The 23,086-nt window shown below is 44.3% G+C and overlaps 2 non-coding genes across 2 annotated transcripts; both read right to left on the bottom strand.

The window, feature by feature from the left end:
- Positions 1-2,755: 2,755 nt before the first annotated feature.
- Positions 2,756-2,828, bottom strand: trnaf-gaa. Its single transcript has one exon. It is a non-coding gene; the product is annotated as a tRNA-Phe (tRNA).
- Positions 2,829-7,261: 4,433 nt separating this feature from the next.
- trnaf-gaa lies at positions 7,262-7,334 on the bottom strand. The gene has a single exon. It is a non-coding gene; the product is annotated as a tRNA-Phe (tRNA).
- Between the last annotated feature and the right edge of the window lie 15,752 nt (positions 7,335-23,086).

Genomic DNA, 23,086 nt, shown 5'->3' on the forward strand with positions numbered 1-23,086 from the left:
CGTCACCTCAACACACGTGATGAAAATGAATGTCAGGTTCAAAGAATGTTTCCACGTGCCATGAGACTCTGAATTTATTCTAATGCAACAACTGCGGGAAGTGTTTACTTGTGGATTCACGTGCGAGCCTGATTGCACTCAGTTTCAATCTTGACAGAAAGGATAAGCAGAGCTGGGAACCCCAGTGTTTTATTTTAATTGACCACATTTTAGCTGTGTTCCGGTACTTCCAGTGGGCTGGGAGGGGTTTTCCTTTTGCTACCAAATGCTTGTATGTTCCGGTCTTTCTGCGGTGGGTTTTCACATTGTGTAGAAACATGTTAGATATTAGGTTGAAGTGACTCACATCAGTCAGTTTACAACAGTCCCTGATCTGATGTGCTGGGCATTTACTTTAATGACAGAAACTACATTTCTATCTTTACATATCTGGCCGAATATTCAGTGCCTGTACACAAGAGGATCATTTATTTCAACGGTTCATGGATGCAAAAAGTATAGAAGGGTGTTTATTAACGTCGTTTCACAGTGAGGTGGCTGAGAGGTTAAGGTGATGAATTGCTAATCCATTGTGCTTTGCACCTGTGGGTTCAAATCTCAACTTTATTACTATTTTCTCAACTGGTTCTGCTTTATTCCAGTGATTTTGCAGAAGCTATGCCTGGAATCAGAATGTTGGCAGTTTTTACAGAGCGATATTGTTGAGCTGAATGTTGACACTGGAAGGCTGTAAAGTTCCTAATTGAAGGATGAGCCTCTGTTCCTCCAGCGAACTTTGAGCTTCATTGGAACATTGCAGATGTCCGAGAACCGAGTGATCAGGGTGAGAACCAGGTTTCCAGTCATTTCATTTCACCAGCTTGACTTTGTGGATGAGTTGGTTGGACTTTCTGTTAATTTCCCGCACATTCTTGGCTATCAGTTCTGTCACAGGAAAATGCCACTTCAACACTTTCTGTCAAAAGTAACCCCATTCCAACTCTTACTGGCCAGGAAACTGCCACTTAGACATGTGATGACCAACAATTGAAGTGAGCGCTGCCTAACTCCCCTGACCGTTAATTCCCTCCCTGAGTTTCTTTACTAAATTGAATTAAAGCTGACTTTTTGCAACTCCTATAACACAACTAAAAAATGGTCAAGTTATATGAAGCTGTAACCCTCCCGCCCAACCCAGCATCATCCTCCCCCACAACACGCCCCTCCCCTCACTGCATCACCCCAATTGCTACCACCCTTGCCTCCCCCATCCACTACCTTACCCCACACTGCAACACCCCCCCCCTCCCCCCCCGACTCCGGCCCCGCATCCACCTGCAGCTCTGCCAGTCTGAATGTTGTTTCAGATAAGCCTACAACTCAATGATGAAATCAGGCTGTGAACATTTCAACTCGATAGGGCTGTGCACAAAGGGGGTCACATGGATTTCATGGTTCTGAAGCAAAACATACCTGGGAGACTGTGCTTTAAAAAGTGGGCTTTTGTTTCCTTTGAGAAGAGAAGGACCAACTGCTTGATATTGTCTCAGATCAGTGCTCAGGGAGCTACTGTAGAACACTATCCCCATCTCAAGGACTGCACACCCTGTCCTTTGCCTTGATCCATTGACGTTTAATGTTTGGCAAAATTGCCCCCTTTCTAAAGAAGGGTCATAACGACTCGAAACGTTGAGTCTGTATTTATTTCTCCCCACAGATGCTGTTAGACCAGCTGATTTTCTCCATGCATTTTCTGTTTTGTTACAGATCCGCACTGTATGTTCATAAGCTTTACTTTCCTATTCGAAAATACCTTCTTTATAATAATAATAATAAACAAACAATAGATTATTGAAATAATCCACTTTTAAACCTCTTTTATTCTCGGGAACAGTGATAAATGTAAATAATTGGCCATTTTGGTGAGTGAAATGAATACTTGAACCAATGTTGCGACCTGTGGAGTAGTGGGACTAGACCAACAGCGCACTCCTCCCATTCCGCACGGAACAGGGTGTTCACTCACAAACTTAACTCCAGGTCACTGTCGACTCCTTCTGTCAAGCCGAAGACATGTTGGGCTTCCCATTAAGCATGCATAAAACTAAGATCTGATTCCAATATTCGTGATTGAGGAAACAGGTGCACAAAAAGAGCTTACTGAAATGTCAAATTATTAGTTTCAGTGAGCCATGGAAGTGCCCTTGGAGCAGGTGAAGCAGCAATTCTTGTGTTTCAATGAGAAATTGTGATCTGAAGTTAAAAGGAAAGGGTAAATATTTGTAATAGTCATGAGATCCGGCCGCCACATGACTGAGGCGATCTCATTTCTCGAACTAATCACTGAGAGACACAGACACAAAGAAATAATAATAAACGAGAGGGAAACAATGGATTAATTGGATTCCAATTACGGTCCCCTGGTTAACGTTTAAAAAGCACCATTGCAATGGGTCAAAAGACTGATTTTGAGGAATTTAAATTCCCAATGACCGATTGAGGGACCAGAAGGTGGGAATATATGAGAGTTGCACGGTTGTTAGCATAGTTTCATGGGAGCTGAGTTGACCAGCGGTTTTTCATATTTTTTTTCCAAGAATGGTGAAAGCGAGCTTTATTCCAGTAACGTGGACCAACGGACACAGAACTGTCCATGTGCTATGGAGGAGGGCCTCAGAAGCTGGACTGGGTGTCCCCAAAAGCAGTTGGCACCATCAGCTAGCAAATAACACAAGCAGCAGCTGGTGATGCACCGGCGATAGGATTTCTTATTTGTTGCCGAAACCCGGGATTGAACGAGGGACCTTTAGATCTTCAGTCTAACGCTCTCCCAACTGAGCTATTTCAGCGGACAAGTGTGTTTTCTTCGAGCCAGAATTGACCCAGAGAACTAAGAATGCTAGTTTTACAGGTACTTACAATCCTCCTCTCATATTAGAGAACATGATCGCATAATGACAAAGGACAGCCATCACCTCGTTTCAGTTCCCTCCAGGTTTCCAGTTTTTCTTGATAAATAGGGGGTGCAAAGCCCAACGAAGCATCAGTTCATTGTCATAAGCTCTCGGCCAATCACTACACAGGGATTGTCCTCCAAACAGCGTTCTTCCTCCTTTGAGTGAATTGCTCCCTGACGTCGCTATTAAATAGCTTCACTCTCACATTAAGGTAATATCCATTTGTTCTGTATTCCCCCACCAGAGGTAATCGTTTCTCTGCATTAAAACCTATTAATCATCTCATTTACCTCAACCAGATAGTGCCTACACTTTCTCAACTCATGAGTATGTAAGCGTCACAACGGGAGCACATCTAACTGCAAATCAGAAAAATGTGTGTGTGTGGCACTTGGTCATGGCTACTTTTGCACCAAATCTGTGTCTGAATGAATGGAGCCCGTTTGTGATAAACACTGTCACCTTTCACCACTTAGCTAATGAGTTTCACAGAGCCACGTATGTGAATCCCTCAGTTCTGCTTTTGCACAAAGCTGGGGAAATGCATCACAGATGTCAGTCTTCAGCCAGCTCCATTCACTCCAAGTGAAATCAAGAAATGGCTGAAGGCACGGGTAACTGCAAAGGCTTTGGGCCCTGACACCCTCCCTGCAGCAGTACTGAAAACCTGTGCTCCAGAAGTAGTCTCGTTCCTCGCCAAGTTGTTCCATTACAGCTACAAGACTGGCGTCTACCCGGCAATGTGGGAAATTGCTCAGGTATGTCTTGTCCACAAAAGAAAACAGGAAAATCCAAGTGGCAAAAACCGACCCATCCGTCTTCTCTAGTTTATCAAGAAGGTGAGGGAAAATGTCTTCGACAGTTCGATCAAGTGACACTTCCTCAGCATAACCCGCTCACTGAAGCTCAGTTTTTTTTCTGCCAGTGTCACTCAGCTCCTGACCTCATTGCGGCCTTGGTCCAAATATGAAGAAAGCCGCCGAACTCAAGACGTGAGGTGCAAGTGACTGCACTTGAGTTCAAAGAAGCTTTTGACCTAACGTGGCATCAAGGAACCCCAGCAATACTGAAGTTAACGGAAATAAGGCGGGAAACTCTCCACTGGTTGGAGTCATCCCCGGGGTTTCGAAAACATTCGAAAATATTTCCAACATGAAATGTCGTTTGCTTATGATTGCTGCACTTTGTGTGAGAATGAAAGGATTCCTTGACTGGCTGTCGTTACGCAGGAGGCTTGTTGGTCGCTTTGGATTTTCCAATGAGTTAATATGTGTGAGGTCCCGGATGAGCCCATCTTAATGCAGCTTTTTTTTCGCGCTTGAGCTGGTGGCAGTTCCGGAAATCAGGAGCAGGTTTGAACACCCGGGAAGTCATTGCAGAGAATGCATCACCTCAACACACGTGATGAAAATGAATGTCAGGTTTAAAGAATGTTTCTACGTGCCATGAGACTCTGATTTTTTTCTAATACAACAAATGAGGGAAGTGTTTACTTGTGGATTCACGTGGGAGGCTGATTGCACTCAGTTTCAATCTTGACTAAAAGGACAAGCAGAGCTGGGAACTCCAGTGTTTTATTTTATTTGACCACATTTTAACTCTGTTTCGGTACTTCCAGTGGGCTGGAAGGGGTTTTCCTTTAGCTACCAAATGCTTGTATGTTCCGGTCTTTCTGCGGTGGGTTTTCACTTTGTGTAGAAACATGTTAGATATTAAGTTGAAGTGACTCACATCAGTCAGTTTACAACAGTCCCTGATCTGATGTGCTGGGCATTTACTTTAATGACAGAAACTACATTTCTATCCTGACATATCTGGCCGAATATTCAGTGCCTGTACACAAGAGGATCATTTATTTCAACGGTTCATGGATGCAAAAAGTATAGAAGGGTGTTTATTAACGTCGTTTCACAGTGAGGTGGCTGAGAGGTTAAGGTGATGAATTGCTAATCCATTGTGCTTTGCACCTGTGGGTTCAAATCTCAACTTTATTACTATTTTCTCAACTGGTTCTGCTTTATTCCAGTGATTTTGCAGAAGCTATGCCTGGAATCAGAATGTTGGCAGTTTTTACAGAGCGATATTGTTGAGCTGAATGTTGACACTGGAAGGCTGTAAAGTTCCTAATTGAAGGATGAGCCGTTGTTCCTCCAGCGAACCTTGAGCTTCATTGGAACATTGCAGGAATCCGAGAACCGAGTGATCAGGGTGAGAACCAGGTCGCCAGTCATTTCATTTCACCAGCTTGACTTTGTGGATGAGCTGGTCGGACTTTCTGTTAATTTCCCGCACATTCTTGGCTATCAGATCTGTCGCAGAAAATGCCACTTCAACACTTTCTGTCAAAAGTAAGCCCATCCCAACTCTTACTGCCCTGAGAAACTGCCACTTAGACATGTGATGAGCAGCAATTGAAGTGAGCGCTGCCTAACTTCCCTGAGCGTTAATTCCCCGTGAACTTCTTTATTAAGTAGAATTAAAGCTGACTTTCTGCAACTCCTAAAACACAGCTAAATTATGGTCAAGTAATATGAAGCTGTAACCCTCCCGCCTAAGCCACAAACATCCGCCCCCACAACACGCCCCTCCCCTCACTGCATCCCCACAGCTGCCACCACCCACAACTCCACCCCCCAACACCACCACCACCACCACCCTTCAGCCCCCGGCCCCACAGCCACACCCAGCTCTGCCAGTCTGAATCTTCTTTCAGACAAGCATATAACCCCATGTTGAAATCAGGCTGTGAACATTTCAACTCGATAGGGCTGTGCACAAAGGGGGTCACATGGATTTCATGGTTCTGAAGCAAAACATACCTGGGAGACTGTGCTTTAAAAAGCGGGCTTTTTTTTTCCTTTGAGAAGAGAAATGCTTGATATTGTCTCAGATCAGTGCTCAGGGAGCTACTGTAGAACACTGTCCCCATCTCAAGGACTGCACACCCTGTCCTTTGCCTTGATCCATTGACGTTTAATGTTTGGCAAAATTGCCCCCTTTCTAAAGCAGTGTCTTAAGGACTCGAAACGTTGACTCTCTATTTATTTCTCCCCACAGATGCTCTTTGACCTGATGATTTTCTCCAGCATTTTCTGTTTTTGTTGCTGATTTTCAACATACCCATCATTTTGCTTTAATTTCCCCTCTTTCTCTTTTTAATATCATGGTTTTCTATTATGAGTGTGTGTGCGTGTGTGTGTGTTTGTGAGAGAGGGAGAGGGTGTGTATGTCTGTGTGTTTGTGTGCGTGTGTGACATATGGAATGTCGAAAGATTAATTTGCGTAATTTCAGATCCATACTGTATGTTCATAAGCTTTAATTTTCTATTCGAAAATACCCTTTTATATAATAAACAAACACATTTATTGTTTATTGAAATAATGCACTTTATAACCTCTTTTGTTCTCGGGAACAGTGGTGAAAGTAAATAATTAGCCATTTTGGTGAGTGAAATGAACATTTGAGCAAATGGTGCGACCTGAGAAGTACTGGGACTAGACCAACGGCGCACTCCTCCAATTCCGCACAAAACAGGGTGCTCACTCAGAGACTTAGCTCCAGGTCACTATCGAAGTCCTTCTATAAAGCAGAGGACACATTGAGCTTCCCACTAAACTTGCAGAAAACTAAGATCCGCTTCCAATATTCGTGACTGAGGAAGACCCCCAGTAACGGCTGCACGCAAAGAGCTTGCTGAAAGGTCAAATTATGTTGTTTCAGTGAGTCATGGAAGTGACCTTGGAGCAGGTTCAGCAGAATTTCCTGTGTTTCAATTATAAATTTTGATGTGAATTTTAAAGGAAAGGGTAAATATTTGTAATACTCATGAGATCCGTCCGCCACATGACTGAGGCGAGCTCATTTCTCGACCTAATCACTGAGAGACACAGACACAAAGAAATAATAATAAACGAGAGGGAAACGATGGATTAATTGGATTCCAATTGCAGTCCCCTGGTTAACATTAAAAAATCACCATTGCAATGGATCAAAATACGGATTTTCAGGAATTTAATTTCTCAATGACTGATCGAGGAACCAGAAGCTGGAAACATATGAGAGTTGCACGGCTGTTAGCATAGTTTCATGGGAGCTGAGTTGACAAGCGCTATTTCATATGTTTTTATCAAGAAAGGTTGAACCGATGATTATTCCAGTAACGTGGACCAGCGGGCACAGAGCTGCCAGCGTGGTTTGGAGGAGGGCAAGTGTCTCCTACCCTGAAAAGTGGGACGAGGTCTCCCCAAACACTGTTGGCACCATCAGCTAGCGAGCAACACAAGCAGCAACTGGTGACGCTCAGGCAAAAGGATTTGCTACTTGCTGCCGAAACCCGGGATTGAACCAGGGACCTTTAGATATTCAGTCTAACGATCTCCCAACTAAGCTGTTTCGACTGACAGACGCGCTTCCTTGGAGCGAGAATTGATCTAGTGACCTAAGGATTTTAGTTTTACAGGAACCTGAAGTCCTCCGCTTATATCAGAGAGTATGGTCTCATAATGACAAAGGGCAGCCATCACCTCGTTTCAGTTCCCACCAGGTTTCCAGTTTTTCTTGTAAAAGTGGGGGTGCAAAACCCAACGAAGAAACAGTTCATTGCCATAAGCTCTCGGCCAATCACTACACAGGAAGTGTCCTACAAACAGCTTTTTTCATCTTTTGAGTGAATTGCTCCCTGACGTCATTATTAAATGGCTTAACTCTAAGTTTAAGGTAACATCCATTTGTTCTGTATTACCCCACCAGAGAAAATCGTTTCTCCGCATTAAAACCTATTAATCATCTCAATTACCTCAACCAGATAGCGCCTACACTTTCTCAACTCATGAGTATGTAAGCGTCACAGCGGGAGCACATCTAACTGCAAATCAGAAAAATGTGTGTGTGTGGCACTTGGTCATGGCTACTTTTGCACCAAATCTAAATCTGAATTAATGTAGCCCGTTTGTAATAAACCTTTCACCGCTTAGCTGATGAGTTTCACTGAGCCACATATGTGATTCCCTCTGTTTTGCTTTTGCACAAACCTGCATCACAGTCTTCAGCCAGCTCCATTCACTCCAAGTGAAATCAAGAAATGTCTGAAGGCACGGGTAACTGCAAAGGCTTTGGGCCCTGACACCATTCCTGCAGCAGTACTGAAAACCTGTGCTCCAGAAATTGCCTCGCTCCTGGCCAAGTTGTTCCATTACAGCTGCAAGACTGGCATCTACCCGGCAATGTGGGAAATTGCTCAGGTCTGTCTTGTCCGCAAAAAAAACCAGGAAAATCCAACCGGCAAATACGGCCTTATCTCGTTTATCAAGAAGGTGAGGGACAGTGTGATCAAGTGACACTTACTCAGCAATAACCCGCTCACTGAAGCTCAGTTTGTTTTCTGCTAGGGTCACTGACCTCATTGCAGCCTTGGTCCAAACATGAAGAAAACAGCCGAACTCAATACATGAGGTGCAAGTGACAGTACTTGAGTTCAAAGAAGCATTTGACCTTATGTGGCATTAAGGAACCTCAGCAAAAGTGAAGTGAATGGAAATAAGGCGGGAAACTCTCCACTGGTTGGAGTCGTCCCCGGGTTTTCTAAAGCATTGGAAAAGAATTCCAGAATGAACTATAATTCGTTTATGATTGACAATGTGTGACAATGAAAGGATTCCTTGACGGCGTTTTGTTATGTAGGTGACTCGTTGGTTTAGGGGTATGGTTCTCGTTTTGGGATTTCCATTGAGTTCATATGCGAGAGATCCCGGGTTCAATTCCCGGACGAGCCCATCTTAATGCAGCATTTCCTTTCGCGTTCGAGGTGGTGGCAGTTCCGGAAATCAGGACCGGGGAAGTCATTGCAGGGGATGCATCACTTCAACACACGTGATATAAATGAATGCCAAGTTTCAAGAACGTTTCCAGGTGCCATGAGACTCTGAATTTATTCTAATACATCAAATGAGGGAACCGTCTATTTGTGGATTCACGTGGGAGGCTGAATGCACTCAGTTTCAATCTTGACTGAAAGGATAAGCAGAGCTGGGAAACCCAGTGTTTCATTTTAACTGACCACATTTTAGCTGGTTTCCAGTGCTTGCAATGGGCTGGGAGGGTTTTCTTTTTGCTACCAAATGCTTGTAAGTTCCGGTCTTTCCGCGGTGGGTTTTCACACTGTGTGGAAACATGTTAGATATTTGGTTGAAGTGTTTCACATCAGTCGGTTTACAACAGTCCCTGATCTGATGTGATGCACTTTTATTTTATTGACATAAACTGCATTTCCATCTTTACACATCTCGCCGAATATTCAGGGCCTGTACCAAAGAGGATCATTTATTTCAACGGTTCATGGATGCAAAAAGTATAGAAGGATGTTTAAGGAACGCTATTTTGCGACGAGGTGGCCGAGAAGTTAAGGCGGTGGACTGCTAATCCATTGTGCTTTGCATGCGTGGGTTTAAATCCCACACGCGTCATTACTTTATCAAGTGTTTCCGCCTTATTGCGGTAATTTTGCAGAAGCTATGCCTGGAATCACTGATGTGATTCTCCAACCCAAGTTATGAGGCCAGCTGGCTTCGACTTTTCTTGGATTCGATACTTTTGTTCACAATAACATGGGGATCCGACTTAGAGTCCGTTCGACATGATATTTCCATCTCTCTCTAAGGGGAAACATTGGAGCAGTGGAAATATTCCGGGGACGTGGGTTCATTTCCCACCATCGTTGCTGATGGAAATTAAACTCAATAATTAAAACTTGTAATTTAACGCTAATCTTGGTGGTGATTCTCTGATGTCTTCTATGGCCTGGCCTACATATGAGTTTGATTCTTAACTGCCCGCTGAGAAAGTCACTGAGTTCAAGAACAGTTTGGGATGTGTAACAACTACTGGCCTTGCGAGCGACGATCACATCCCCTGAAATAATTTTTTAAAAGGGTGAATGCGTCCCTCACTGATTGGATCTTTCATCAGCCCCTGTAATGGACAGACGTGTTGAATAATAAAGCGCTTTGCGACGTCAAGAAAAAGAGCAATTCAGAACATCTCAGTGAAACAGAGGCTCAAAACCACATCTGCGAACAGAAGGAAATCAGAATGTTGGCAGTTTTTACAGAGCGATATTGTTGAGCTGAATGTTCACACTGGAAGGCTGTAAAGTTCCTAATTGAAGGATGAGGCGCTGTTCCTCCAGCGAACCTTGAGCTTCATCGGAACATTTTGTGACTGGATTCAAACTCAAAATCCTGTCTCAATGATATCTCAAATAAAGATGTCGGCTGCTTGAAAACACAACATTTAAACTTTCTGCTTGATCATGAGAGCGACTGTGACTTTTACAAAACTAAATCATTTGATAAAATAGTTCAAAAACCATCAAGTTTGAAATCCTATGAGGAAAAGTTGTTATTATTGAGAGCTCTGCTGAGAAAGCTTCATTGGACAGCACAGAAATCACGTGAAGAGTCTGAGTAAATCGACACCAGCGAACAAGTCAACATCAAAACTGAATCAACTCTTGTGACGATCAGTGTGTAAAAGCTGAGTGCTCCATGCACCATCAGCTCATCAAGTAGATGTATTGTCTGGATAAAGCATTCTGTTTAAAACATGATTTATTGAACTGAGTTGAGCAGGCACGTTATTGCAGAACAAAGAAGTCACCTCTAGATTTTCCTTTGAAAACATAGAAACTAGGAGCAAACTTCTAGTTTGTTGATATATTGAATTGAAATAAACTGGAATTACAGTGCAAATGAATTGATATTCAAAATCAATACTTACTTTCAGGTAAATTATATGGAACAATTAAATTACAAACAAGAACTCAAGTGACCTGTGAGCTCAAACACAGAGAGAGTAAATTTCAGAGTGAAGACTTAAAATTTTCAATTTTTTGCAAGTGAGGGTTAAGTGCAGAGGGGGAAGGAGCTGCTGTGTAATTTTAACCGAGACACTGCAGCAAAAGTACAAAAGGGAAGGAGTGGAACACTCTAAATTTTAACTGAGAGACTGCAGCAAAAGTACAAGAGGGAAAGAATGGAACTCTCTAAATAACGAGAACTTTAATTAAATAGACAACACATTTCAGTGAAATGTTGGGACAGCTGAGATCTGTTGCCTACACATCCTGTGCTCTGTGGGAACTCCAAATAACACTGATGATAATAATCAGATTCATAATACATTAGCGGACCAAGCAGAATACAGAAAGTGCAGAGGAGAGATGGAAAAAGGAAATTAGATCAGAATAGAGAGCGTATGAAAAAAGATTTGCAGGTAACAACCGAAAACACTGAAGATTTTTTTACCAGCATAAGGGCAGTCACTGAAAGGGGGGCTGATTTGGAGATCCTGTGCGGGGAGAGGCCATGACTGACGTACTAAATGAGAACATACAAACAAACTAATTAGCAGCAGGAGTAGGCCATTCCTCCCCTCGAGCCTGCTCCGCCATTCAATAAGACCCTGCCTGATCTGATTATAAACTCAACCTCACATTCCTGCTTACCCCAATAACCTTTCACTACCCCCACACCCCGTTAATCAAGAATCTATCTAACTCTGCCTTTAAAATATTCAAAGACTCTGCTTCCACCAGCTTTTGTGGAAGAGAGCTTCAAAGACGCTTGACCCTCAGATAGAAAAGCAATCCTTAACTCTATCTGAAATGAGTGACCCCTTATTTCTAAACAGTGACACCAAGTTCCAGATTTTGCTACAAGAGGAAACGTGCTCTCCATTGCCACCCTGTCAAGACCCTCAGGATCTTAAAGGTTTGAATCTAGTTGCCTCTTATTCTCCTGAACTCCAGGCGATACAAGCCTGACCTGTTCAACCTCACTTCATAAGACAAACGGCCCATCCCTGGTATTCGCCTCGTAAACTTTGCACTAAACCTGTCATCACAAAACAAGCATTTGCTGCTAATGTCATTGGTGGGGAAATTGGATAGGATGAAAATAGATGAAGTGGAAGCTATCATAAGGCTGGCACCGCTCACAGTAGAACCGCTGCTCGATCCACATTGGATACACCTTGGATTATTGAGGGAATGAAGGGTGGAAATAGCGGAGACTCGAGCCACGATCTTTCAATCCTCCTTGGAGATGCGAGTGAAGCCAAATGACTGCAGGTTGTTCATGTTACATCCGTGTTTAAAATGGAGAGGGATAAACCCAGTAACTACAGAGCAGTTAGTCTCATGCTGGTGGTGGGGAAACGTTTAAAGACAATAATCCAGAACAAAATTCATTGTCACTTGGTAGAACATGAGTTGATAAATGATAACCAGCACAGAATGGTTAACAGAAAATCAGCACTGAAATACTTAATAAAGCTCTTTGGTGACGTGTCAGAGAGCATTGACCAGGGAAGTGAGGATGATGATGTGTGTCTGGACTTCCAAGGGGAATTGAAAAAGTCCCACATAATGAACGTATTGGTAAAATTCCAGCAGCTGGGATTAAGGGGGCAGCGACAGCATGGATACAAAATTGAATAAGAGACACAAAGTGTAAAGTTGTGGCGAGCTCTGATGAAGAGTCATACAGACTCAATCATTAACTGTGTTTCTCTCTGCACAGGTGCTGCCAGGGCTGCTGAGTTTTTACAACATTTTCTGTTTCATTGTAAATTTTAATAACTCCGAGCCTATATTCAAGTTCGCTGATAATACTAAGTTAGGTGACATGGTTAGTAGCGTATATGGGAGCAGCAAGTTTCAAAGGGTCATTGACAGATTCAGTGAGTGAATAAAACTGTGGCCGTTGGTGGTCAATACTGGGAAGAGTGAGGTCATCCATCTTGAACTAAAGAAAGATCCGAGAATTTCCTAAACCGTCAGAAACTTGGGACTATGCTGGAAGAGCTGAGAGTGAGAGCTGAGTGAGACCGGAGGGTGGAGAAAGAGTCTGCATAGATATGTAGATGTTCAAGTGAGTGGGGATAAAATGGAAGTACAATGTAGTAAAATGTCAGGTTGTCCACTTCTGCAAGAAGCATTGGAGAGAAGAATATTACTTAGATGGAGAGAGACTGCAGAATCCTGTGGTACAGAGGGATCCTTGTACAAGAATTACAAAAAATGTTTAGATGACATTGCAGAATGTTGCAGTACAGATGGATATGGGTGCCGCTGTATAAGAATCATTGAAAAAAAGTTAGCATGCAGGTGCATCAAATACTTAAGTGGGCAGGTGGAATGTTGATCTTAACTGCAAGGGGACTGGAATAGAAAAGCGGAGGAGCCTTGCTGCAACTGTTCAGGGCATTGGCGAGACCACATCTAGAATAATGGGTGCTGATTTGGTCTGATTACTGAAGGATGGACACTACTTGCATTGGAGTCAGTTCCAGAGAAAGGTGACTGGGATATTCCCTCGACTGAGGGGGTCTTGTACAAAATGATTTGATATGTGGCATTCAGTCTGATTCTGAGTCAGAATTTCCACACAAATGCAAAATGGAATTCAGTCCTGAATTGGTAAAGTATCTTTAATTTGACACTGTGTGAGGATTTAGAATGTAGTTTATAGCTCAATTCATACTCATCAAATTAATATTGCTTCTCAGTTTCATAATCAGGGTGAGTTTTAGCTAGAATCTGAATTTGTACCTCAGGTTATACTCGCTTTTAGAATATCTCAAACTGATAATGTAATTGAGATTTGGATTTGCATCTAATGTATGTCAGGACACAATGTGGGAATTAATACTGCAATTTATAAACTAATGATGTGTGCAAATATTGTACCAGTGCATAACATGAATCTCAGTGTACATTATTAAGTTAAGCCTGTAAACTTGTACTTGGAAACATGCATCAGTTTTATTTGACATTTAGTTTGTAGCTGAGGCTGTACTATTGTGGGATTGACCTGGTGAAAATTGGATCGTGGCTGAGAATGTGGACTACCCGTTTGTGGTACTGAGTCGAGGTAACATTGGAACAACATCTATCTCTCCTGCAATGTTTGAGGGATGGAAGGGAAGTGCGACTCTGGAACTATTTCTGCTGTCTGACACAGTGAAATTGATGACCTGTCTGTGTCTCTGCGCTCTGTTAGTGATAATATACGTACTGTGTGGGAGGAGCTGGAGGGAATCTTCATTCTAGCTTGGCTGGAGGAAACACCACATTTATTCTGGTTTCTTCAATTATTTGCCTGTTGGAAAAAAGTATATTTTAGGACTCAAGTACAGGTGGGGTGGAAGATACAGATCAGTTTAACCTCTATAAATAATCATTGTGAATGGTTTGAGATGCTTTAGCCAGGCTCTAGCTCTGATTGGTCAGTCCATTGTCAATCCAAATCTTCAACCAATCGGAGAGCCAGGTAGCAAGAATTGGAAGCGCCAATTGGTTTATATTTTCAAATTCGAAAATCCCGCCAATTTGAGGGAAAAAAAGATAATAGCCGAACGGCTTAATTACCAAAACAAAAACAGAATTACCTGGAAAAACTCAGCAGGTCTGGCAGCATCGGCGGAGAAGAAAAGAGTTGATGTTTCGAGTCCTCATGACCCTTCGACAGAACTTGAGTGAGTCCAAAAAAGGGGTGAAATATAAGCTGGTTTAAGGTGTGTGTGGGGGGTGGGGTGGGGTGGGGTGGGGGGGTGGTGCGGGGGGGGCGGTGTTTGGATGGGGGGAGAGAGAGAGAAGTGGAGGGGGTTGGTGTGGTTGTAGGGACAAACATGCAGTAATAGAAGCAGATCATCAAAAGATGTCACAAACAACAGAACAAAAGAACACATACGTGTTAAAGTTGGTGATATTATCTAAACAGATGTGCTAATTAAGAATGGATGGTAGGGCACTCAAGGTATAGCTCTAGTGGGGGTGGGGGGAGCATAAAAGATTTAAACATATTTAAAAATAATGGAAATAGGTGGGAAAAGAAAAATCTATATAAGTTATTGGAAAAAACAAAAGGAAGAGGGAAACAGAAAGGGGGTGGGGATGGAGGAGGGAGCTCAAGACCTAAAGTTGTTGAATTCAATATTCAGTCCGGAAGGCTGTAAAGTGCCTAGTCGGAAGATGAGGTGTTGTTCCTCCAATTTGCGTTGGGCTTCACTGGAACAATGCAGCAAGCCAAGGACAGACATGTGGGCAAGAGAGCAGGGTGGAGTGTTAAAATGGCAAGCGACAGGGAGGTTTGGGTCATTCTTGCGGACAGACCGCAGGTGTTCTGCAAAGCGGTCGCCCAGTTTACATTTGGTCTCTCCAACGTAAAGGAGACCACATTGGGAGCAACAAATGCAGTAGACTAAGTTGGGGGAAATGCAAGTGAAATGCTGCTTCACTTGAAAGGAGTGTTTGGGCCCTTGGACGGTGAGGAGAGAGGAAGTGAAGGGGCAGGGGTTGCATCTTTTGCGTGGGCATGGGGTGGTGCCATAGGAGGGGGCTGAGGAGTAGGGGGTGATGGAGGAGTGGACAAGGGTGTCCCGGAGGGAACGATCCCTACGGAATGCCGATAGGGGGGGTGAAGGGAAGATGTGTTTGGTGGTGGCATCATGCTGGAGTTGGCGGAAATGGCGGAGGATGATCCTTTGAATGCGGAGGCTGGTGGGGTGATAAATGAGGACTTAATTTCCCGGCAATTTTAATCTCACACTTTAGGAGCTGTAATATTGCATTTTGCGTCACAGAATCCTGGCAGTATTTTAGGAACAGATTAAATTTGTCAATCTCTTATCTGTAAACGGCGGTAACAAAGCAGCGATTTTAAACAGAGCCAATCTCAGCTCACTGGAAACGCAATAACATAGGTTACCGACCGACTCCTTCACACAGGCTTCATCGGGACAGAGAGAAACGGCTGATTTCTGACCCTCTCCCCTGAAAGCGGCCGGGAATGTTACAATCGGAAGAGCGGAGCGCTCCAGCAGCCACACGCTCAGCATAGCTGCTCTTTCTCAGGAGCCTGTGAACACGGCCCGCGGGGAGCTGCAGTCCAGCCCGGGAGGAGTGATACTTGGCTTTGGCCTGAGTTCTTCCACCGGTCTTTCTACAATCTTACACACACTTACACCACGAATGAAGAATTCCTCCCGCACTCACCCTTCACCGAACTTCTGGGGAATGCAGTCAGCCACTTCTGAATGGTAGCATCGGCGGAGAAGAAAAGAGTTGAGGTTTCGAGTCCTCATGACCCTTCAACATTTGTCCAGGTAATTCTGTTTTTGTTTTGGATTTCCAGCATCCGCAGTTTTTGTTTTTTACTTCTGAATGGTCAATGTGTTCGGAATCTCATTGGGTGGCATTTGTAACCAATCAGAGAGCAGCCTATTTCACCAACTTTCGAAGGTCAATGAGAAAATGGGCCGCAGAGTGACGGAGCCAAACTGGCAGAGCTGAAACGGGTTTTCAAATTTAAAACAAGCGCCAATGTATTTGAGAATGGCTGAAAAAAAGAGACATGTCAAAGCTTTTCCTTCTGCAGTCAACAGGACACTTCCAAGAAAACCAATATAAGGGGAAGACAACAATTTATACTGATAGAGAATATACTTCAGGGTGGAAAGTGACGGTCTCAGGCCCGGTCATGAGCTTGTGTGATACACAGCGCGAAATGATCTGATCAGGGTAGCAATTACCCTGCAGGATGCCTTTGATGAGCCCGATTTCAGCATCAAGCTTGCATGGTGAACAAATGGCTCGGGCCCTGTTTACAAAGTTGCCGATAAGACCAATATTACAGAGCGTGGAACTGTAAGAATCCCAACGCGTATATTGATTAGTGAAGGTCGGCTTCCGATAAACCTGGTAGAGAATCCTCTGGCAGATTCCTCAACTAGGGTGTTAAGGAAGGGGAGCTATTTTGACTGCTCCATTTCATAGGTGAATTTGAGCGCAGGATGGAACTCATAAAGACATGTAAGGAAATTGTTACATGCAGCTGCGGATTTAACTATAGCAAACGTATCATTCACATATCGGAAATATGTGAGGGGGAGGAGGTGAGGCGTCTTTCCATCCTAGGCCCGAATTTTACGATCGAAAAACGTGAGTGATGAAAACGTTAGATCTATTTTATTTCGTTAGTAGTTTATTTTCTTATTGCAAATCGCCCCACACTCTCTTCTTTAACTTTACCTAATTTTGAATTACACTCTGAGGGATGTAATTGTGGTCTGACCATTTCACATCACTGCTGCGATGGCCGGGAATCGAACCCGCTATGCTCACCACTAAACCACCATCGCTCACTTAAATTACAGTCAGCATTTACAGTACCGCGAAACACCCTATATCTTTGACATTTTGCGTCTGAATGATAAACTGCTTTGCAATAACTCTCACCATGCTTGTGTATTTTTCACACTCATTTAAAACGTACCCAAAGAACTTACCTCTTTGCACGTCTCACGTTCAGCGAGAAGATGTCACCAGTCCATAATAAATTGGCTCCTGCTGGTTCTGTGGACACATCGAGACAGGAAAAGGTCTGTTGCTGCCCGGGGAACAGGCCGTGAAAGAGTCAAAGATAGAGACCAACTACAACGGCTCCATGTAGATAACCACAAAAGTACCGAACAATAAAAAAATGCAATTTATCCTGGAAGGGATGATGAAGTTCTGTCTGAAATAAGTAGACCAACACCGCCCTTAAATTAATCGATTTGCTGTCACAAACTCAATACCAACCATTTAAATTTCAGCCAGTATTCATTTCCATTTCTTAGACAGACACTTTCACTGACCGGTTCAATTTTAGCAAAACTTTTCGAATTCCCGCTGAATAAACTAAATTACAGGCCCGTAATCCGATTTTATCTGGTTCTTCGTCCCAATCATTTGTTACACCTACAGATTAACTGGTTTAGAGGCTGGTGTGTTTGTGACCTGAGTTCTCCTTCTCTGCCTGCTCCTCATACCTCTTGACTGCCTTGTAGATTACAAATCTCTCAAACTCAACCTTGGCCAAACGCCGCGTCACAACTCAAACCCAAACACATTGTATTCTCCAATTCAGCTGGAAGAGGTGTTAGTAAAAGTCTCAATGCTTCTGGGAGGGGAGTTGTGTGTTAATGGAATAGAAGCTGTCCTAGAAATGGAAGCAGACTGTTTGTCTGGTTGTAGAAACGACTGGAATGAGGCGGGGATATTGCTGACAGGTCTGGATTTAAAAGATCTGGGTTTCTAACTATAGATAAACAAGATGTTCCATTGAGTAAGATTTGTTTCGAGCGCCCTGTTCACTAATGGTGCCCAGAATTCGAAAACAAATCAGTTCGACTCAGTCTCCTCCCCGCCCCGCCTCTCACTCTCTGTCCCTTTCTCAGTCAGGTCGGGGCGGGCTCTACAAAAGAGGAACGTGAAGCAGCGCGTCTCTCATATTCAGCAGCGATTTGAGTGAAGAATCATCATATCTGGCAGAGGGAAAGGAGGAAAAGGACTGGGTAAAGGCGGAGCAAAGCGGCACCGCAAAGTGCTTCGTGATAATATCCAGGGCATCACCAAACCAGCAATCCGCCGCCTGGCTCGCCGTGGCGGTGTCAAGCGGATCTCGGGTTTGATCTATGAGGAGACTTGCGGGGTGCTGAAGGTTTTCCTGGAGAATGTGATCAGGGATGCGGTCACCTACACTGAACACGCCAAGCGCAAGACGGTCACTGCCATGGATGTGGTATACGCTCTGAAATGCCAGGACCGCACTCTCTATGGTTTCGGCGGCTGAACAACTCGACCCTTTCTACCAAACACACAACAAAGGCTCTTTTAAGAGCCATCCAAAACGTCACATTAAGAGCACTGACCTGGAGACAGGATCGTGAAATCTAAAGATGAATCAAACTGCTTTAGCATCATTTCGATTACTTTCGGTCATTAGTTCATTTATTAATAGATAAAAACAAAAAAACTGTGGATGCTGGAAATCCAAAACAAAAACATTCTCTGATACTGTGTGAGAGTGTGGGACTTACTCACTCTTTGATACTGTGTGTGAGTGTGGGATTCACTCACTCTCTGATACTTGTGTGCGAGTATGGGATTTACTCAGTCTCTGATAATGTGAGAGTGTGGGGGATTTCCTCGTTCTGATACTGTGTGTGTGTGGGATTTACTCACTCTCTGATACTGTGTGAGCATGTGGGATTTACTCACTCTCTGATACTGTGTGAGTGTGGGATTTACTCACTGATACTGTGTGAGAGTGTGGGACTTACTCACTCTCTGATACTGTGTGAGAGTGTGGGATTTACTCACTCTCTGGTAGTGTGTGTGTGGGATTTACTCACTCTGATACTGTGTGAGAGTGTGGGATTTACCCACTCTCTGCCACTTTGTGTGAGTGTGGGATTTACTCACTCTCTGATACAGTGTGCGAGTGTGGGATTTACTCACTCTGATCCTGTGTGTGAGCGTGGGATTTACTCACTCTGATACTGCGAGAGCGCGTGGGATTTACTCACTCTCTGATACAGTGTGAGTGTAGGGGATTCAATCTGCATCTGTCAGTTTTTGGGCCTGAATGTGATTGTTGGTGTGGTTCAGTATCTGAATGTGGTGGTGTTTGAGACTCATTGTGCATCTGTCAGTTCGTGGTGCATGTGTATGAGTGGGGGGTTCATTCTCTCCCTGGGGCTATGTGTCAGTTTGAGATTAACGCTGTTTCTGTCATTCTGGACCACAAGATGTCAGTGTTGGATTGATTCTTTGCCTGTCAGTCTCTGGCACTAGGTCCGGGTGGTATTGATTCTAGATCTTTCAGTCCATGTTAGTATCTGATTGTGCACTTCTCATTCACTGTCAGAGCCTGGTTCTGTGTTTGAATGTGGGATTAATTCTGGATATGCCAACACCTGATGCTCATGTTGAGTGTGGAACTCAGTCTGGATCTGTCAGTATCTGATGTTGAATGGGAATGTGGGAGTCACTCTCAATATCGGGGACTCTTTGCAACATATTGTGCATCTGTTAGTCTTTGGTGCTGAATGTGAGAATGGGTTTAATTCTGTCACTTTCAGTCTGTGGTAATCTGTGTGAGTGTTAGATACATTGTGTAACTCTCAGTCCCTGATTTTGCCCACAACATTGTCCGTCCCTAATTGCCCTTGTTAATAGGGCATTTAAATGGACTGTGGATCTGGGGTCTGGAGTCAAATGTCAGCCAGACCAGATAAAGGACATTCGTGATGGGTGGATTTTGATGACAATCGACAATGGTTTTGTTAAAAGAAAAATACTGCGGATGTTGGAAATCCAAAATAAAAACAGAAAATGCTGGAAAAACTTAGCAGGTCTGTCAGCATCTGTGGAGAGAGAAACAGAGTTAATGTTTCGAGTCTGTATGACCCTTTTTAAAGAGAGGTACAAATGTGATGATACTTATACTGCTTAAGGGGTGGAGCAGGTGAAGCTGGATAGAAGGTCAGCGATAGGTGGCGGCTAAGGAGAAATTGACAAAAATGGCCTGGACAAAAAGGCAAAGGGAGTGTTAATGGTGGTGGAAAGGGCTAAAGGAGGTGCTGATTGTGGCGTAAAGCTAAGAAAGGAGAATGTGTTAATAGCAGAACAAGGGTAAGCACTCTGTAAAAGAACAACATGGAACAAGTAACAGATGGCCCTTTTGAGGGAGGGGGCAGTGGTTGGGGAAAAAGGATGGATAAAGGGATAAGGGGAATAAAACAATGAATAAAAAATGAGGTTAAGTGGATAAAAAATAATTTAAACTAAAATGGGGATTGAAAGAGGGTTGAAGATAGAGGAGACAGTTCCTGGCCTGAAGTTGTTGAACTCAGTGTTAAGTCCGGAAGGCTGTTAGGTGCCTAATCGGAAGATGAGGTGCTGTTCCTCCAGTTTGCGTTGGGCTTCACTGGAACGTTGCAGGTCAAAGACGGATATGTGGGCATGAGAGCAGGATGGTGTGTTCGAATGGCATGTGACAGGAACATCTGGGTCATGCATGTAGACAGACCAAAGGTGTTGCACAAAGCCGTCATCCAGTCTACGTTTGGTCTCTCCAGTGTAGAGTGGACCACATTGGGAGCAGTGAATGTAGTAGACCAAATTGAAGGAGGTGCAAGTGAAGTCCTGCTACACCTAAAAGGGGTGTTTGGCCCCTTGGACGGTGAGGAGGGAGGAGGAAATGGGGCAGGTGTTGCACCTTCTACAATTGCATGGGAAGGTGGCCATGGGAAGGGGATGAGTTGTTGGGAATGATGGAGCAGAAGACCAGGGTGTCCATGAGGGAACGGTCTCTACGGAATGCTGATGGGGGTGGGGGGATGGTGAGGGGAAAATATGTTTGGTGGTGGCATCATGATGGAGTTGCCGGAAATGGCGGAGGATGATCCCTTGAATGCAGAGGGTGGTAGGGTGATAAGTGCGGACAAGGATGGTCCTATCATGGTTCTGTCGGGGGAGGGGAAGGTGTGAGGTCAGAAGCGGGGGAGTTGGGTCGGACACGGTTGAGGGCCCTGTCAATCACAGTGGGTGGGTAAGCTCGGTTATGGAAGAAGGAAGACGTGTCAGAAGCGGTGTTTTATAAGGTGGCATCATCTGAACAGATGCGATGGAGTTGAAGGAACTGAGAGAATGGGATGGTGTCCTTACAGGAAGCAGAGTGTGAGGAGCTGTAGTGGTCAGTGGGCTTGTAATGAATATTGGTGGACAGTCTATTACCAGAAATGGAGGAGAGAGGTCAAGGAAGGGAAGGGAAGTGTCGGTGATGGGCCATGTGAAGGTGATAGAGAGGCGGAAATTGGAAGCAAAATTGATAAATTTTTCCAGGTCCAGATGAGGCCATGAAGCGGCACCAAAACAGTCATCGATGTGGTGAAAAGAAGAGTTGTAGGAGGGGGCCTGAGTAGCACGGGAACAAGGAATGTTCCACATATCCCATAAATGGACAGGCGAGGTAGAGGTCAGTACACCAGACAACAGCAGTACTGCTCCTGTCGGCAGGTTTGATAACAAAGTCAGGGTTGGACCTAAGAGGACGGAGCGCAGCAAGTTCAGGAGATGACAGGTTAGAGTGGGTGAGAGGAACAGGGAAATTGAGACGGCTGATGTCACGCTGACAGTTCTCAATGAAAAGATCAAGAACAGGTGAGAGGCCAGAGGGAGGGGCCCAGGTGGAGGGAGAATCCTGGAGGTGGGTGAAAGGATTCGTTGAACGGGGGGAGCCCAAAGAAGTGAGAATGGAGACGAAGGTGGCAGAAGAAGAGTTCAGCATCGTGCTGAGCCCAACATTCATTGAGGTGAGGGAATAAGGGTATGAAACTGAGTCCTTTGCTGAGTACAGAACATTCAGCATCAGAGAGGGGAAGGTTAGAGGGTACGGTGAATACACGACAAGGGCTGGGATTAGAAGGTGGGATGGGGTCAGAGGGATGGGAAGGGATGGAGGGTCCTGGATGGGCGTTGGTATCAATAGGTTGTTGGAGCTTGCGTTCCTTAGCACCTGAAAGGAAAAGTTTCTTATTAAGGCGTCGGATGAGATGAAGAATAAAATGAAACCGGGGACAAGGACAGCTTTGAGACAGGATGAGTCGGTGCTGCTGGAGGGAGAGGTCAAGTGTGTTCATATGGCGGCACATGGCACTGCATGTGGATCTCAGGATGCGGCAAGAACAGCAGTCCGAGGAATGTTTTATGTCCGGAAGATACCTGTAATGCTGGGAGGATTTGAAACATGAGGGATGGAGCTTTAGTTGGAATCCATGTGGGGTGAGTCGGAGACGGAGACAGTCGCTGAGGAAGGAAACATGGCTGTGGAAGCGAGTTTTGGTAAACACCTTGTCAAACACCAGGAGGGATATGGAAAGCAATGAAGGTGAACAGGACGAAAGAGACAAATGGAAATCCTGTCGGACAGAAGAGTAGTCCTTCTTCAAGGTGGGCATTCCTGGAAGAGCAGTGGCAGGCAATTAAACACTAAGATAAAAGCAAAATACTGCTGATGCTGGAAATCTGACAATAAAAAGCAGAAAATGCTGGAAAAACTCAGCAGGCCTGACAGCATCTGTGGAGAGAGAAACAGAGTTAACATTTCTAGTCTGTATGACCCTTCTTCAGAGTCTTATCGTCCATGACATCTTTGTCAATCTCTCATTAGCCCCCACCTATCACTGACCTTCTTTCCAGCTTCACCTGCTCCACCCCCTTAAACAGTTTACATTTCATCACATTTCTACTGCTCTTTAGCTCTGA

This window comes from Carcharodon carcharias (assembly GCF_017639515.1).
Source record: "Carcharodon carcharias isolate sCarCar2 chromosome 37 unlocalized genomic scaffold, sCarCar2.pri SUPER_37_unloc_1, whole genome shotgun sequence".
In the NCBI taxonomy this organism is placed as follows: Eukaryota; Metazoa; Chordata; class Chondrichthyes; order Lamniformes; family Lamnidae; genus Carcharodon; species Carcharodon carcharias.